The following is a 20,001-nucleotide window of genomic DNA, read 5'->3' as shown; positions in this document are numbered from 1 at the left end:
AAAATGTGGGCAGTAGAAAGAAGGAGAAATAGGGAGAGATAGATGCTCCTATTCATGCTCCCAGAATACAAGGACAAGGGAACATTCAATGGAAATATAAGGCAGCAAATATAAAACTGTTAAAGGAAATACATTTTATACAATGCCTAATTAGCTCATTCCCATAAGATAACATTAAGCCTAAGAGATTAGTAGGATTTAAATAAAAGGATTAGACATTTATATGGATAATGTAATTGAGGATGTTCTTATTAAATAGAATACATATTTTCTTTTGTTATGGAAGGATATAAGCCCTCTTGCTCCAGGGCCTAGGCTAGTTGCTAACTGATAAGAATTAAAAAGAAACTTCCCATTTTGGCATGTCATTCCCTACTTGTCTTCTGCTAGGTTCCTTGTACTTAATCTGAATTGTATCTACAGGCACTATCACAACAGAATTATTAAACTATATGGTCCATTTGTTTGGTATAGCATGGCAGTTCTGTTTCTTCATAATCAAACGTCTTGCTGACGGTTCACAAAAATCTCAGTGATCTGGAAAAAAAATCCCCTTTTTCTTCTGCTAGTTCCATAAGAGGATTGACCTTGAGTGCCCACCTATTGGACACCACCAAATCAGCACCAACAAATCTCATTTACCTGTTCTAACAGTAATATCTTCCAACTCTCATTCAGGACTTACACGAGCTCAGTTAGAGACGTGGCAGGACACCAAAGATCCCACAACCTTCAGAAAGAGGGTTGTCAACATTGGAACAGGCTGCCCAGGGAAGTGATGGAGTCATCATCCCTGAGCTTACTGGAAAGATGTGTAGATGTGGCACTTATGGACATGCTTTGGTGTTAGATTTCAGTGTTGGGTAATGGTTGGACTTGATGGATGATCTTGAAGGTATTTTCCAACCTGAACAATTCTATGATTCTATGTCTTCCCAGATGTGAATGGGAGTGTCTCCTAGATACTGCAGGTGGTCAGAATTTGGAACAAAACCCAGAGATAATCAGAAGGAAAAATTGGTTCAAAACTCTTCCTTTCACTTCCAGGCAAGATAAGAAAGATGCTGATAGTAGCCTAGTCTTCCCATTAAAAAGCATCAGATGGCCTTATCTAACCTGGCTAAAATTCAATTGCCTTGCATTTTGATTACTGAAACATCCTTCTCTTTGGTCTTGGCAAGTGTATTTTCAGTCTGTGCACATTCCTGCAAAATACTGCTATAAAGATCATCCTCCTAACCCAACAGTTTGAGGAGTTTACACATTCTTTGCTCCTCTCTACTACAGTCCTCGTCTTTACTCCATCAAACACAAGCTATTTATCTTTCCTGTCAAGCCCCTTCCCACCCTGCCGAAGAGCTCTCCTTTGCTATGACAATGTCGTCTCCTTCTCATCATTCTGTCAGTCTCTGTTTCTCACTTGTTAACATTTTTATAGAAACAACTTCTGGGCTTTTTTCCTTGCTGCTATTGGGAAGAATCTTGGTAAAGAGCAGCAAAATACCCTCATTATCTTTCCAAATCTCTGTTGAAAACCCTCCTTTACTATGTTGCCTTTGAAAAGCTTGCCAGTGGTGTGGCCACTCTCCATCACACTGACAAACAGGACTCAAATCAAACATACCCACTGCCCTGTCTGCCCTTTACATACACCTGGAAGGTAGGGATGGTCTTTTAGTTCTGCAAAGTGCTTTACAAGAGCTTCCCCATCATTGACTGAGACTTCTAAGGGCCACTACAAAACAAACATTGATTTTCTTCATTCCTTTTCCATCACTCGAACAGTTTAGCTGAGTCCTGATGCTTTTGTGCCAGTGAAACACCCAGGTTAGGAACTGCTTTCTGTAGGAGCTGTATGTGTGTGGTCATCACGCTCTCCAGAGGAGGCCTCTTCTGAAGGCACATGCAATGAAAAGTGGGCTCCAGAGAAGAAGTGTTCAGCTTAGCCCTGTTCTTGGCAATGTTGCTTTTCCCCCATCGGATAACAACTCTTTCAAATCCTCCAGTTCAAGAGGGTGTTTTTTGTGTACTAAACGCTGCCATCATTTATAAAGCACTCTTGCTGAATGTGGCTAAAGTCAGTCCTGCAGGACAGTTTCAATCAAATTGTGTTCAATTTATTCCAGCTGAATAACTCTGAAATGTAAATAAAATTAAATTAATGGTGTTGTATTTGTATTGTGTTACAAATGTAATAAGCTTGAAGTAATGCTGACTGTAAAATCAGATGCAGACTATAGAGTAAAAATCAACCCCTAGAAAACAGTGCAAAATTTGGTATCTGGCTTGCAAGAGCAATCAGGGGTACATGTAATCCAGAAGGTATTTTTAATTATATTTGTTCATACTGTTTCTCTGCTTCATTCCATTAAAAGACAAGAAATACTCTCCTATAATGGTTATGTTTGGTTTGACAAACATACAGAATACCTTGTATCTGTTCCTAGCTGACTGTTCTGGGACTTGCGGTGATTCTGTTACTAATAATTATCTCACATTTATAGGACTCCTATAATCCCAAAGCACATTATAAATTAGAAATGAGGCCCAAAGTGCTTACATAGCACTGTCAAAATAGATGTGTTTTCTTCCAATTATTCAGTGAGACTCCAGATTTGACCCTAGAAATTGTAAATATTGATATATACATAGCAGAACATCTTATCTATTGAATACCTCCCCAGAAAATTTACTCCCCAGAAGGTCTAGGATTCCTGTCAGTTAGATATTTGGATATTCCAGGTGCAAACATTACCCAGAATCACTGGGGAAAACCCAGCTTTCACCAAGAGTGTTACAAAATATGTTGCGGGTGTACTAAGCAGGCACAGCTTCAGGATGTGATGTCTTATCTAAAGCATTAGAGACAGGAAGATACGTGGAGTGCAGTTGGATAACTGGGAATAGCTGGTTGAACTGGCCCTGTTGGAACTCAAGCCCCTGACTCGGGGGAGCCCAGGTATTTTGAATGCTGCCATCTGTTCAGCCACAAGCTGCTCTGCTTCAAGCTGCCCAGGGAGTAGTTTGGAACCCATCCAGTCTCTCACATTCTGCTTATCTTACAGGAGCATCAAGGGCTTCGTGGTGTGCAGACAGAGGATTCCACAGACTCAGGGAAAGGATGCAAACCTATCTGGGGCAGCACAGGTAGGAGGAAAGGGAAAGTGGGACTCATCTGGGAGATACTCACTGCCATCCCATCATGAGGCATGCAAACTGCACTGGAGAGGGGTGATCGAGCCTCTCAGAGCCATGCTTTTTTTTCCACCCCTGTTGGTTTTTTCCCAAAGGCCCTAAAGCACTGTGCAGTAAAGTTGTTCCCACAGTAAACAATGCTCCAAACCTCAAAGATCTCAGGTCTTCACCAGGAATGGCAAAAGCCACCTCTAGGCATGAAGCAAATTCTCTTTGGTCAAGTAATCCGTATCAGGTTACCAGAGGCAAAGCAAGGTTGTCAGTGGACAAGAAACCCTTCTGACCTGCTAACAACATGCAGATACTAATAACATCTGGTTGCCAAGACATTTGTGACCTCAAAGTGCTTGGACAGTCTCCTCTGAAAGTCTATGAATCCTGGTGTTTAAAGTGATACAGAAAATACTAAATCAGTGTCAGTGCCAATAGATTTAAAAACCTGATGCCTTAATATTCCCTGACTTAAAAAGCTTGCCTAGAAATCTTTCCAAGTTCATTTGGACTGAAGTAAAATTCATGAAGCTGCAGTCATACTGTTCTTTCTATTTAATTTCTGTTTCATACATTCCTTTCATAACTACTGAGTGCAGTTATGTGGCCTCAGGAAGAGGGGGCAAAGTCAGCTCTGTTGTAATGGGGAGTATCTTGGTGGAAGGCACTGGGATTATGCCAAGGCCATGTTCAGTCCAAAGGGTACCAGCCCAAAGTGCTGAGTTAAGGTATCCTTAATGTATCATCCAAGAACCATGGAGGTCTTTCAGTAATCTTTTATTTTTAATTAAACAAATGAGCAGTCAGTGGGTTAAATAAATTCTTAAGAGGAAGAAGCCCTAACATTCTCTATGATCCTCCTTTCTTTTGTGGCTCTCTCGTATGTGCTGCTCACGTGCTTTCCTCAGTTATTCACAGCCACATGACAAATGCTACCTAATGGCCAGCTTATTCTATTTGTACTTTTGTGCTACCCTCTTCTTACAAACCTGAAACACTTTCAATTCACACAGTGAACTACAGCAAGTCAATGTTCGCTTTTGATACCCTGCATTTATTTAAAAGGTGGCTTGTGCAAAAATCTTTGGATGAGCTATGGTGTATTAAGTTTTGTGTGGACACATCTCTACTTTGAACTTTTCTACCTGGCCTCTTGCTGATATGCCATATGATATTTCTTCAGGCTGGGGTTGATTCATCTGCTTACCTGTAGGCTCTTGCTGGATCAAGGGCCAAGATAACAGGATTCAGCTAATGGTGCATGTACCCAAAAGTAGCCTGTGAACACATACTCAAAATCTCATACACTATTTCACACCTCACAGTTTCCTTGCCCAGCAATCAAGCAGCTATCCAGGATTCACAGGTCATCATATACCCAGGAAAAGCAGGCTGATCAGACATGCGTAGAGGGACCTGGAGATATAGGAGTATATATTAAAATGATGGAGAAGGATGTCCTTAGGATATATAGGATCATTGCAACAAGGATGGAATAAAACTGGCAAAAATGGGAGAGAAAACTCTGAATCTGTAAACAAGGTCTCTGTCAATGTTTCATGTAACAGCTTCTTCCCCAAGGCTTTGTGTCTCATACTTGGTGCAGAAGCTGGTGTGCTGTGATCTGTGCTGGTGGAAGAAAGGGGTCTTGTCCCAACTTAGGGCTACAAGAATGTAGAATTTGTGTAAATCTAGGACCTTTTCCCTGTGGAAAAACAAATAAAAAACTCAGGATAGACCCAGACAAGGACGCTCCTTAAACACAGCATAAACTTGCTGTACAGCTACAGTAAAAGAGTTCTCAAGATAGTGGTGGTAGACTTCATGTGCAGCTGTATTTTGGGTTTATAGAGGGAGGGATGAGGGAAGGCACACAAGTGTGTTCTGTGAGCCCTGCAGCTGATGTTATTTTAGGCCAACAGAATTAGGCAGTTTCTTCAATCTTTTTGGGTTGTGGATTCTAAGTCTGCTGAAAGCAGCATCCATGCCAAGGAAGTTTTGTTTGGTGATAATCATTCCTCTAAATCTTGCATAGTAATTGCACATTGTCACTTACTTACCATCCCCATTCTCCCAGCCTTTTGCCTTTTCATACTGTCCAGGCCAATCACTGTGATTTATGCTTCCACCTCAATCAAACTAATGACAGGGCAGCACTTTCAGCTGGATAAATACTTAGTAGGGGCATCCAAGTCTACTGACATTTTAGCTAGGGAGAGCTTGGACAATAAACACAGCACTTTGCTATTTGATGGACAGTGTCAGCTTTCGGCTCCCATGGCATTTATGAGGTATATTTCCCAAAACAAGACGTGTGGAAATGGAAGACTAAATACCCCTTGGCTGGTCACAGTCACAGCCACGCCCTTGGCATCATGAGAGTTCAGGTCTGGTAAGGTTATTGCAGACCCGACTTGGCATTGTGCTTTGAATGTGTCCCCTAGTGGAACGAGGGAGAACAGCAAGCAAGGCAGCGCTGCACCTCCTCCCCCAAAGTGCAAGACAAAGCAGGTCCAGAAGGGTTGTTGGTGGAATGATGACCTATGAGATGACTCTTTGGCTACACAAAGTGATCACATCTCCCTTGTCTGTGCTTTGTTTTCAAATAGCTCCCTTCTCTGTCCTTCAGGGCCTTATTTAATAAAAAAACTTTTGAAATTGAAATACTGTGGTTGCAACACTCTTTCTGCTTTTCCAGTACCAAAATATCATGTGTGTTTTGAAAAGCAGCTGTTTAAAAGACAACAGTCACTCTAGGAGTAGTACATTTACACCATTTTCACCGTGTACCTTAGAATACATACAAAACAATGCAAAAAGTACCAGTTGGAAATTGTAAGCTCTCATGAATTTGGTTTTTTATTTCTTCCAATATTCTGGCAGTGGTTATTAGGTATTAAGTCTGTATGAGTATTAGGTCTGTTTCATTTTGATACATCATGGAGCAAGCTGTAAATGTAAGTGCAGAAATAGGGATGTGGTTTAGTGGTGGATTTGGCAGTGCTAGGTTTACAGCTGGAGTCTTGAAGGTCTTTTCCAAGCTCAGAAATGCTGTGATTTTGTGATTCATGGCAGGATGAACTCCTCCAGCATAAGAACAGTGTGACACACAGGCAGGGCTGACTTCATTCCCTCCCCACCCCTACTCTTTCAGCTCTTTAGTGCATGGATTTCTCCTGCCTAACCTCCCAACGCCTCTCATCCCTACCACCTTTCTGACTTTTTAGGGTTCCTCAGCAAAATGGAAGCAATGTGGAAAACATTTTATTGTTCCTACATCTTCCCCTGCCTGGGAGAGAGACTTGGGAATGGCATTCCAAAATCCTCATTTTGAAAATGTTGTCATGGCTGTGATCAAGATCCCAGCTGACACAGTAATGGCTTAATCTGTTTCTCAGCCTGTCCTGCTGCCACATCACAGTCTCCAAGAAAGGGGAGAGCATCAATTGCAGAGTGCCAAACTGACCTCCTAAGTAAGAAAGAAAAGGGAAGAGATCAAGTGTTTCACATCGTCTTGATGGTATTGTGGAGGATAAACAAAAGAAAAAAGTGAGGAGCAGAAGGGAGCTCTCTGAGCAGAAATACAAGACAGCTTTTTACTTGAAGGGGGTGTAGGAGGGAGAGAGAAATGAACAGCAGTAAATGAAAAGCAACAACAGCAACAAAGAAAAAGAACAACCCTGCAGAAGGGGCTTCTGGATTGGAGACAGAGCAGAGAGCTGATGGAGGATGTGCTTGTGGCTCATTCCTGTGCACTACGTCAACCCCAGCCAGTCGTGTCCTGGAAAGCAGAGGGATGAGTGATTATTATGGGCAGCAGTACACAACACAAAGCCAAACACTAGCCAGAAGCTCATTCCTTCCTTCTGCAAAAGCTCGGGCAACAAAACCAGCAGGCCCTGCCCTTGTAGTCAGGCAAGGACATCAGACAGAACAGCCACATCTACACCCAGCTGGGAGCATTGCAGCCTTCGTGCATACACCCAGCATCTTTTCTACTGCTTTACAGCATAGATTTTATTGATAGTATTTCACAGATTGGTCTGTGGATGAGTCTGTACCTTGCCTGATGGAAAATTCTGCCTGGATTTTTCTGATGGGAGGTTTTACTACTTGCATTATTTGATTTCCAGCAAAGGCTATTTTTGACAAAAATGTTACAGTTTCATAAATTTATATGCTATCTCATAAACATCATAAAATGCCTTTTTGGCAAATCTAATAAACATAACAAAATGCCCTTTCAATAAAATCGCTGAAATCTTGCCAGGCTGCATAATAAACTTGCATTTTAGCATGGTTAGCATCAGAGCTTAAAGAAGTGCAAAACCACCCACACCTTTGAGCCATGACTTTCTGAAATTTGCTGATCTTACCATGTCCAAAGACCCTGCGCTTCACCTTTCTACCAGCCAGTGAGGCTCAGAACTAGGTTAAGCTATGGGGCAAAAAAATACAGTGGGTTTGCACTTCACAGGAGTAGATATTGCTCAGTAGCCTCCAGCTTTGTCATGCCTTCATCAGCTTTTCAAATATATATTTCATTTGTATTCCACGTTAACTCTTTGTAGAATGGAGCGGTTCTTGAAGAAGCGCCCCAGAAAAATGTTACATGAGCTGGGGGAAGCTGATGGATAGATTTTCTTCGAGCAGGAAAAGGTCACAACATCCTTGTTGTCAAAGTGTCGTTGGGAGCGAGAAGAGCTACATGCTCTCAGAGAGTGTGTGTGACTCTGTGTGTGTGTGCATGTGTGTGTATGCGTCCCCAAACCTGGTAGTTACCAGCTGGCGGTAGCTGGGAGTGGTGAACTTGCAGTGTAATGATGTAGCGATATCCATGGCGACAAGCAGAAAAAGAAAAAAGCCCTCTGGGATACATGTCCAGAACTGCAGAGCTCCTATTTCTCAAGACTTGCTACAACCTCGTGGTGCTGTGGGCACACATTCTCAGCCATGCTTTTCCTTAGATGCACTGCTTATATACACCTTTCCTGAGATTCTGTGGATGCACACCTTTCCTTGTGCCTTTGCCTCTCCACTGGGGAGGGAATGCAAGACACCCATACTTACCTCAGTTTCTGCTGCCTACTTGTGAGTCAGACATCCTCTTTTCTCTGTTTGCTATCATCCCATTCTCCCTCTTATCCAAGAAGTGGAGGAAGGTAATAAAGAGATGGGAAACCGGGGAGAGAGGAACATTGCCAGATAAACAATGCAGTGGAAGTACATCTAAAGGGACACGGGCAGTGCTCAGGTGAGTGCTACCACTTTTACCCACTTGATTCATGTATGAACTTCATGGCCTTATTCTTAATCTGGAATATCTTTGGCAACTTCCAGAATTTCTTAGGGAAACAGAAGACTATATCTCTGACACTGCTAAAGAGGCAGGCTCCAGTGGAGGCTGAGGGGTGCTCCCTTAAGTTTTCTGTGTGATGCAAGCATTTGTCTGGGCCCTATCTCCCTGTGAAGATGCTCTGCCCACCATAACATGGTTGAGGGAGGTTTGGCAGTGGCACCCCAGAGCCATGGAATGCTCTTAGTGGCACTGAACTCTTCATTGCAAGGAAATTTCCATTTTCTTCTACTGGCCTGATGAACTTGGTGTAGCATATCAATGGTAAGACAAGTGTCACCCCTAAGCTTGCTGAGCTCCAATGAAACCAGTGAGTCCTCTCGGGGTGTTAGTTGTCTTCCATAAATACTTGCAGAACAGTCATGGAAATAATTTGAAGTTATGTCTCGCTCTGACAGATGAACTGCCAAGTGTGAAATGCCTCTCCACTGGTGGTGTTTATTAAGATCCTTCTGGAAATGACATGCATCTTCCAATGGGCTCTAGGTTGGCAGCTGATAACTGAACATAAGTGTGAACTCCTGCTTGCAGAGCTGAAGATAAACAGCAGGAAACAAAAAAATTTGTCTCGGTCCCACAAATGAAGTGACATTATTCAGCATTCTTTTCTGCTTTCTCCAATTTCATGGAATGTATTTAATTACTTTCCATTATAAGTGAGAGTTAAATTAGACAAATGTGCTTAGAAATCTTCCCTTCATTGCATAGCTATATTAGATTTGTGATGTCACAAGTATCAGAATAAAACATTTACATTTTTATCTTTATTGGCTAAAATTCATCTGTGGTTGTAAATCCATGGAATTCAATTAGATCACACCAGATAGCAATTTGATCCCGTTTGTTTAGGTTCTGAGGCTGAGATTTACTGATGGCTCTAATTCCCTTATTTCCAGAGTTAGCTATCAAATTCACTTAAACAATATTCTGCCTTCAGTGTCATGAGATCTATTACCAAAAGTGGAGGTAAAGGAGAGATTTTCCTCTCTGTTAGATATTCATGGCATAACCTGAGAATGCAACATGATGAAAGTTCTCAGCTTTTGCTTGGCCCCCATCTAACCTAGATTCTCTCTTAAGACTGGTAAGTCTCTGTGTATGCTTCATCCAATTCCGTATTTGATAGGTCAGGCCATTTATCCATTGTTTTAAGATTTGTGACCCACCTCATGCCTCACTCTATGGGGCAGTGAGATTTCGCTGATCTTCACCTGCAAAGTGTGGCTCTTCTCTGACAGCCTTTCACATTCATCCACAGCTTCAGTTGGACATGTTTGCTGGGTGGTCAGTGGGTGATGTGGCCTTCCAGAGCTTCAGGCTGAGCTGTGTAGGCTCCAGGGAAGGACTTTGCAGCAGTAGAAAGCAGAACAGGCTGCAAGTGCTGGTTATGAAAATACCTTTAATTAATAAGCTCATATGCAACAAAGGAAGGTCAAAGCATTCCACCAAAACCTGCAAACAGGTTCCCTCACTGGCTCCTTTGGGATGAAGGGTACTACAGAAATGTAAAATATTATTGCAGTGGTACCATCAATATGGCTCGGTGTGGGAAGGCATTGTTTAGTATGACAATACAGGTTTGCTTAACCTGGTCAAGTCATGCCTGTTCTGGAACTTTTATGGGGAATCTGGGGAGGTGATGAGAAGTGCTGACTCTAGTCATCTGTAGTTTCCTCTCTCCAATGAAATGGACACAAGATACATGATTTTATCAATGTAAGTCTGCAGTATCACAACTAAAGAAGCTAAAATAGTCTATACTACTGTAAAACTGCTGAAGTTTCAATGAATTCCATGGATTCATTCCAGATTTAATGTCACTAGGAAAAGAATCTGTCCTAATTGTTATTCACTGACTCATAGGGTCAAAAGTCCACTTTGTCCATGGGAATCTGCATTTCCAGATAGAGTTGTACTACTAAGCTGTACAGACATTAATACTGCAGTGGTATTAGCGTGAAAGATGAGCATTATTAAGCCAGAGCACTCCAGAACACTGCTTCTGGAAGATGTCATTATAACATATTGCATCCCTTGGACAATTACATCCCTTTTGACCTAGATCTTAGGCATCCAGGAAAATACTTCTGCAGAGTTCAGCTTGGATCTGCTTTCCCCTGCAGCCAGTTTTTAATTGAGCAAAGTTTCCTGAGCTCATTTCAATGAATATTGAGTGGATATGTCAGAGAGTTTGTTTCTGAGCCTTCAGAGATCTCATTTGCTCTGGCATTTGTAGTCTCCATCAATTTCACTTTGTCTAGGCTGGCACATGTTTGTACCCATCCTTTTACCTATTTGTACATAAATAGAGGGTAATGGCTGAAGAATGAACAAAATTCCAGGAGAAACATTTCATATTCTGTTTATCCATTTCCTTTTCACATGCTGCTTATTTAATCTTCATTCATCTCTTTCTCCAGAAGGAGCTTGAGGAAAGACTGATTTAAAACTGAGCTAGAACTTCAGAAAACTGGGCAGCACTAAATGTGTTGTTTGTTCCTTTACATATAACATTGCTGCACAGATATAGTGCTGGCACCAAGGAAAACTAAAGTGAGAAACTGAACAGAGAGATTGGAGTGATGTTGCAGTCAGGTTCTTCAGTACCTTCCAACATTATTATGGACCCCAGACCAATCCCAGAAAAGCATCTCCTTTATTAGTTTCTAGGTATCTGTCATTTTCTTCTATTTGTGTTACTGCTGATTATTATCTTCAAGTTCTTTTCAGGCAAAAACGAAGGGGAAAAAGGAGAATAATAGAACAGGAAGGCAGAAGTGGCCTCAATGTCTCTTTCAGCATCTTCAAACCTATGCCTAGAATAGCCGGCCTTTCCAGACTTTTCTCCCAGGCTGCACATTTTCTACACTTCCTCATGCCCATATGTCCAAGGGAGGTGTTTCACATAAGAAAGGAGTTTCTCAAAATGAACAAGGAAGCCCCAGGAGGTTTTTTAATTCAAACACCCAAAACTGTAACTGTGCCCTAAAAGAATGAAAAGAACTTTGGAAGTTTCTGAACACTCTTGCTTTCTCACCAGGTGCCCTGGACTGGGAGAGACCCTTTCTTCCATGTTTCCTTTTTCCTTCCATCTGAAGAAGAAACCTACATCACCTGCCTGCAAAACTCTCAGATCACTAACTAGGTGGATCTGTGCATTTTCATCCTGCAATAGCTTGCTGCTTTGTTGTTTCTTTACTCCTTGCTCATAGGGTGATGTCAAAAATGTCATTCCTTATGAAGGAGGAAAGGACAATGTCAATGTGTGGTGTGTAGGGACTGTGATAGGGAGAGAGGCCACAGAAATAGGTCTAATGTCACTAATAATACATGAGGCAGCAAAATGGGAGGTCTCTGGAGAGAAAGGTAGCACTTAAGAGATTCTGGACATGTAGAATTCAGTCCTCCTTTGGGGGTTAATTATACCATTTGGCCCAATACATCCTGGTGTTTCACCTTCTTTCATATATTAGATTTCAAACATTTAACCTTGCAATGACAGAGCTGCTGTGTCTGTTCTTACATGGTCCTGCTTAATAAATTTAGACTTGGGTGGGTCAGCTTAAAGGCTCTGGCTCCAAGTCTTGCAGAGAAGCTGAGTTTATTGCCAAAGGAACTTATCCAGCTAAGGTACAGACTGAAGAAAATCAGTAGTGACTCTGATAGTATAAATTTTAAACTGTTTTGGTTTTTGATTCAATATTACCTAAATTTCTCATTCTCTCAGCCCCCAATGACTTCAGCGGGAGTGCAGACTGAGCACTGCACCTTGAGATGCACAGCACCCTATATGTCAGGTGGCAATTAGACATTTGAGGGTAGTGTCATTGTAAAAGAGAAGAAATTCCAGTAGGGCCCATGCCAGCCAGACCCACTTCCTACCCATCACACAGTGAAAGCTGCTGGAGGGAACACAATTCTGCTGGTAGAACAATGTCTTTTGTGTCCTTTTCTTGAGAGGAGACTCCAAGAGCCAAGACTCACTGTCTAAGTGCTGTACAAATATTGGCAACTAATTTGTATTCTATGCTATTCTGATAAAACAAACAAGTAATTTTGTTTATACACTGAAGCCTCTTTGCCTACCTGGTAATACTAAATTAAAGTTTGGGCCAAGATCATTCAATGTTCTTTAAATTAGAGTGAAAATATGGATGTCACATTTGTGATTGAATTGGCATGTAGAATTCATGATTGTGTTTATCTCAGTGGGATTAAAGTACAGGGTTTATTTTTTCACTACATTAGGTCTCTCACAGTGTGGACTTCTGGCACAGAGTTGTCAAGACAGTCAGAAAGATGGTCATGGGATCTTTTTCTGCAATGACAGTGAGACAACCACCATGATCCATGGTCTCCTGGTACCTCCTTGAGGCAGCTAATACTGAACGGCTCTGCTTCACTGCAGTGTTGGTGCTTTCCTGGTTACCACTTTTTCCCTCTTCAGTACTCTTGCCTCCCAGCACTATTTCTAGTTCACTGTGCACACCCCCAGCAGGGCTCAGCCCTGACCCTCAGCTCCTTTCAGAGCTTCCTGGCATTTTTCCTGGAATACTATGGGAATCTGGGCATGAAAAATGCTTATTCCAAAGAGCTGAAAAGCCAGAGGGCAGTGTTCCTTCTTTCTGTTGCTACACCAAATTCGGCTCCACCAGGCACAACTTTGCTTGACGTCTTTCATTTTGCTCAGTGAGAATCAAGCTTCAGCAATTGTATCCCATTGAAATCAATGTCAGGCACTCAAAGGCAGCTCTAACATTTGGCATCAGAGCAGGAACTCCCCGATTTACATGGGGAAAGCACTGGGCAGCATCCAGCTTAGAGCTCTGCTTGCTGCACAATAAACAAACATGGGTTTATTTAGCTTTCAGTCGCCTTGGAGGCAGGCGCTTATCATCAGATGCAGCTCCTGTTGTGTAGCACTAGCCTTGGAGAAGGCTCTCAACAAATCACGAGGTTCTTGTTTGCAAGACTTCTGCTGCCTTTAGATCTCTGTGCTGTGTTCAGAGATATTGCATGGGAGGAATAACAACTGCTCTGGTGGCATTTGCTAGGTCTCCTTGATGGCTGAGCAGGGAAGCTGGTGCTCCCAGTGGGCTGAGCTGTGTTTCTCTCAGTAAATCTATGGGAAGGTAAGGGCCAAGGTTAACAAAAGAAGAGGGTAGGGGTTTTATTTTGTACCTGGGATGGACCACGGGTATGAAACACAGGCTTTGCTGTTTATTTAGTAGCCCTCACCTTTGGGGTCACAGTGTAATTCCTTGTTTCTTCACATGGCTCCCATATTGGTTAGGAGGTCACTCCCTCAATCCCTACTAGTAGGTGAAAATGGCAAAGATTAAATTTCACATGCCCTGTGTTCAGCACTATGGCTGCTTCCTCTGAAGCAGAGTGACTGTCACATGCTGATACTGCTCATTGAAAGCCCTTCACAGCACTGATCCTTGCAATAACCCAGGCTTGCTTCCTTCAAGCTTAATTTGACCATGTGCCAGCACCAGACAAGGCTCAGCTTTTTAAGTCAGTCTTTGTCAGAGAGGGCTCTGGCACAAGGAACTCACCCCATCACCACTTCTCTGCTAAATCCATCTAAACCACATTTTCTCACAGTGTGCTTTGAAACAAAACCATTGTAACCACATATTTATTCCCTTCTGACATCTCCATGGCTTTGCCTCTCAGGAACTCAGCATGCTTTATTTGAATTATAAGATGTTTTAAATACTGTGTTTGTATTGTGTTCTGAAGCATTTCTATTGTTGTTCTGCAGTGCCCCAAGTGTTCTGGCTGCAAAGTGCTGTAAGTACAACTGGATTATTATTTGCTTAAGTAAACACCAGAAAATAGGTTTAGAATCATAGAGTCATAGAATCATTTAGATGGGAAAAGAGCTTTAAGGTTATTGAGTCTAGCCACTAACCCAGCACTGCCAAGTCTACTACTAAGCCATGTCCCTAAGTGGCATATCTACATGACTTTTAAATACTTTCAGGGATGGTGACTCCAACACATCCCCGGATAGCCTGATCCAAAGCTTGACAACCCTTTCGGTGAAGAAATTTTTTCGTATCCAATCTAAACCTTCCCTAGTACAACTTCAGGCCATATTCTCTCATCCTGTCACTTGTTACCTAGGAGAAGAGGCTGACCCCCTCCTTTCTACAACCTCCTGTCAGGTAGTTGTAAAAGCAATAAGGTCACCCCTGAGCCTCCTTCTGTCCAGGCTAAACATCCCCAGCTCAAAGAGTAAGCCCTGAATGTATGTACACACACTCATGCCAGAGTTCACATAAATAATCAGCAGGTAAATACACACTTATACCACATGTACATATGCATACTCACAAACACATACCACAAAATTGTATTCATGCACTTGAACGCCCAGAAGATGTCATGGAATCATGCTGCAAAGATCACCTGAAATTTCTCTGCCTTTGAGGATCTGAGGTAATGTTTGAATGCAAATCTGAATTCATTCATTGCATCTCCTGATTTCTATAACAGCTTGTCTTTTTTTTTTTTTTTTTTTTTTTTTTATTACTTTTATGCAGCTGCCTCAAACAGTGAAAATATTTCTCATTTCTGGCTTGCATAGCCTGTACCCACAACAACAGGCATGTGGAAAATCCTGTTAAACCAAGAGAGTTTTCTGTCCTTGTGAGAGAAAGCTGGGGGAGAAATGTTCATTAGCTTGTGGCAGCAATAATTCAGAAGGCAAACCTAATCATGTTGTGAGGCACCTTGGGCACTCTCTCATTTACTGTCTTCCTCCCAGATATCTATCCCTGTGAGGCAGGAAAAGCTACTAGCAGCCAAGCTGCAGTGGGCCGTGCATGAGGATGCACAAGGAAAGACACCAAAAGTATGTTCCTTCCAGGCTGGACAAACAGGCACACTCACTGAAGAAAAAGACTCCTTTACTATACTGGTAGTTGCTCATGTAATTACAAAGATGTTGGCACAGAAAAAACCAGGTGCCTGAAGTCTTTGCCTTTTGACAAGCAGATGATGGCAGAAGCTTTTCAGTTCAGTGGGGGAGTGGAAGAGGAGAGAAGAAAGCCAGATTTTAATTCAACTTCATTTCTCTCCTCCTGGCCCATGGCTTTTGAGATAGATATTCTTTCAGGTATACTGTATTTGGCTTAGTTTCTCTGAAATCCTCAAGTTTTTTCTCTCTCCAATTTGACTAGGAATGAAAGCACAGACTTGAGGTGATCAATAGCAAAAGGAGCACAGTTTATCTTAGATTTCCAGGCCTTGTTCTTTGTTTTTATTTTGCTTTGTCTTGATTATTGTTATATATGACTGTGCCTGCAGAAATCCAGTAGGAAATAAAGATACCTTCCAAAGAGCTCAACACTGTCCTTTACTGAATTTTCTGGGACCCTGGACAGCAGGACAGAAGAAAATCCTGTTCTATCCTTTTGTTCCTAAGCCTGAGTGATGGACAACAGATATGAAGATTTCATTATTGTGCGTCGACTAAAGGTCTCTTGTTTACCAAATTATGAAAGTTGAACTGAAAGAACTTTTAAGTATCTTAATTTTTATAAGCAAAAGATAAAGTTTATTATTACCATCTCCTCATGAGAACCAGATCATCCCCATCTTTTGGGGCTCTTTGCTAAACACCTTCAGCATCCTCCTCATTCCTTCATATCTGCTATACTCTGTGTCCTACCTTAGTTAGCTCAATTATTCTTTGTTTGCAGGACCCAGCTTCGCTCAGGCGCGCTTAGAAGTGCAAGCCCAGCACCTTCCTTTGTTTGTAAAGACCCTGCTCCATAGCTGGATTTCTACCTGGCAGACCTCTGATCTTGTCTGGGACACTTCAGCCCACTTTAGAGAATTTTCCTATGTTTTCTATTAAACAGTGTGTCCAACCTAGCTGATTAATCATGGAGCTTGTGCCTTAGTGGTTTTTTTGGGGCCTTGTTTTAGTCACAGTTGGCCACAGAGTGAGATGTCTCAGTGCTCTATTACTCTGTGACACTCCACCTAGGAACACAAAAAAGGAAGAGGACTGGCTTTCTTGCCTGGTTTTTAGTTGCTGAAATGGCTTCAACTTTGGGTGTCAGCAGTGGTAGAGATTAAGTGAATCAGCATCCCAAATTTTTCATCATAAGAGGCATAGCGACAGCATTCTAAATACAATCCAAATGATAATTCTTTTTTCATAATTTATTTTCTTTGCACATTTTTAGCTCTCATTATCCTCACTAGGAGTCTCTGTGGAGCCACACCTCTCTTTGCCTTTTAACAATGCCTAAGTCCATGGCTACAAGCACCCCTCTCCAAACATCCTTCTGTAGCTCAACACCTGTAGGCTGGAGCTGAGGATTCATCAGCAAATAGGTAATGGAGCTAAAAATGACCCCAAGGAAGATCTGAACTAAATCTTTCAAAGCTCTCAGATCACAGTGCTTTAATTAGCTAACAGACAGCTAAGCACTCTGGAACCTGCAGCTTGCTGCCCTTGTGGGCTGAGAGCTTTACACTAGCAGAAACTTGGGAGATTTTCGTCTCTTATCTCTCTTGCAAACTTTGCCATTGGTTTTGAATGTGATGCTTGGTAATGTAGCAACAGTACAGCATAAAAAATAAAAAAAAAGAAGAGACAAGAAGGAAAAAAAACCCTCTCAGACTCCAGAGAAGAATAGCTCCTGCCATTTCCCTTTTGTATCCGCTGCCGAGGTATTTGAAAAGAGCAAGAGATAAGTAACCTCATGACTACTACAGATTAGCAGGCTCTGAGGTACCGAACACGATTGCTGCTGCTGAGAGTATAATGGCTATTGAAATTCACATTTATACAGACATTTTCATGGTGGCACTGCAAAGAGCAGGGTGTATAGGAGGCTACAGACTATAAATGCTGAGGCCATGCAAAATAGGACAAGGAGCAAAATCCCTGTCACTGGGAAGCAGCAGGGCACTGACCGGTTCCTGCCGTGTAAGAGACCCTCTCCAACTTCAGGTTATGGATCTTCCTCAGAGACAAAGAATAGACTAAAGCTTGGAAAATTACTGCCAGAGGCTTTCTACAGGGAAGGGAACACAAGTCCCTGACCTGCAATGCTGAATGACAAACTGCCAGGAGGTGTCTGCTGTCCTGCCAGGCTCTACAAGGCAGATCATAGGCACTAAGGAACTTCTGCCAGGTGAGCCAGGGAAGCTCTGGAGGACAAAGGTACAACAGAGGTTTTCGGTTCTCCTACAGCCTTTGTTTGTGTTTGTGGTTTGTTTTGTAGAGCTCACTGAACAGGGATGGGGCTTCATGCAAGAGGTGCTATGGCTTGTCACTGTTGCAGAGGCAGCCTTGTGCTGTGTGGTTGTCCTTGACACAAGGGCTACAGTGTGCCATGTCATCCTTTTCCAAGGTGTGTATATCAGAAAGCACAGGCAGAGTTTGCTCAAGGCTAGTTAAAGCAAGACTGACTTTCGCATTCCTTGCTTTAACACTGAAATATGAGAGGCTCAAAATCAGCTGCATTGGGGTTTCACCAGGACAATATTGCTGTTAATTCTAACCCATGATCTGTGATGCAAATTGTGAAGCATTCTGCACGTGAGTGAATTCAGCTTTCCCAATCTCCTCAGCTGTAAGGTCAGTAGTATTCTTCCCACACTATGGCTGGAGAAAGGGATGTACTGGAAGAAAAGTGCCTTTTCCACCTCACCTAGAGGACCAAGGACAGACTTGGGAAAATAACACAGATGTCTCCAAGTCTCCTGGTCTGCTGCATACATCCGCAATTTCTCAATAAAGACGAGTCAGTTCTTTTTGTATTTCCTCATGGTCTACAATGTCTATACTCAGGGCCCCTGAACACTTTTTGCAGTGTTATCCTTCCAGCATCCCTGTGAAGGAAATGCTAGAGTGCTTCCTTTTATACCTAGCAAGTAGCAATTCAGGGTTTAAAGGCACGTCTCATGCCTTTGGTTTGAAGAAATCTGAGATTATATGGAAAGCTGAACTGGTAATAAACAATGTTTGCATAAGTTCTGGAAGAAACCACTGTAATAACCTGTTTTCTGACATTTAGTTGCAAAAACCTTAATACCTTGTCTATCAGGGAAAGGGGGGAGGGAGGGATAGGGGGCAAGCTCTCCACCAAATTTTCATGTATGCACCCCTCTGGGGAGCAGAATTGTCACGTAGTTGTTAGATCTAAGTTATATCCACACGTTTCTCTCCAGCTGCTCCTGTTACTGAGCATAAAGCTGAGATGTTTATTTTCATCTCTTATGTACTTTTGATTAACTGATCCCCAAGGAAAAGAGGGATTAAAAACCACATCTGCAGGTTCCAAAGGATATGTCCTGGACAGATCTGTTCCTCCCGCTCCCTCCCATCCTGAGGCTTTCCATCTTCTGTGTACAGGGAGGTTTAAAAACAAGGGTGAGCCATTCCAACTGGTGTGATGGTTTTGTGTTACATCTATGCCATCAGAAAAATGCATAGTGTGGGGTGCTCAGTGCTACAATAATAGGGGCTGTGGGTCAAGACTGAGCAGCACTGACAGAGATGTGTGGGGGTAGTACTGGAATATCAACGTGACCTGGAGGTCAGAAATGAAGAAGCTGGTAGATTTTGGTCTGTGACAGGTTTTGATACCAAATACCTTTGTGAAAGAGGTATGTTCTTACTCGAGTGAAGCCATTGACATTGACAGCAAATTCATTGTGTCAGAGGAGACACTGTTTCTTCTAGCATTGCTAAAATTCAGTACCAAACTAATAAAGGTTAAAAATAACTCCACAGCTGTGTCTATTCCTCTTAGTAAATGTTTACTTTCTTTGTATCTATGTTAGTGGCACTGGCCAAGCCAGCACTCAGACGCAACAGAACTGAATGAGTTACTGCTTTAGCCCCCAGGTCACACAGAGCACATGGACATGACGCAAGAAGATAATAACTTATTTTTACTGGAGGGAGAATGTGGAACCGATCCCCAGGTCTACAAAAGGAGGGAGCCAGTCCCATAACAGTTAAGGACACCAGGCTGTCTTATTAAGGTCAGATCTAGTGTGTCATGTTGAACGTAATTATTCTACTCCTTATAATTTCAGTACATTTGAATCTGAATATAAAATGAGGCAATTTTCTTCCTGGGGATAAGAGAAATGTGTGCCTTTGCAGAACATGAGACACAATCACTCCCAGAGTGGCCAGATTTATTTCTTCCTGATGAGGTTCTGACTCCCCAAGGAATAAGCTAAAAACAGTATTTTCAACAGAGATGGCAAGATACAAAGAGGAAAGTTTTTCTTCTGCTCTCATGGGTGTTGTGCTTGGATGGTGGCCTGTTGCTAAGTGGCCCTATGGGAATGATTCCCAAAAGGATCATAGTTCTGTGTCTAGGGATTTCATTCCCTTTAGACTTCTTTCATCTCCTCATTCAAATCCTACTGCTGAGATTGACCCCGTAAGCTATTAGTTGCCTTCAGCTACC

This window comes from Corvus moneduloides, chromosome 3 (assembly GCF_009650955.1).
Source record: "Corvus moneduloides isolate bCorMon1 chromosome 3, bCorMon1.pri, whole genome shotgun sequence".
Classification (NCBI taxonomy): domain Eukaryota; kingdom Metazoa; phylum Chordata; class Aves; order Passeriformes; family Corvidae; genus Corvus; species Corvus moneduloides.
This window is presented reverse-complemented; position numbering follows the sequence as displayed.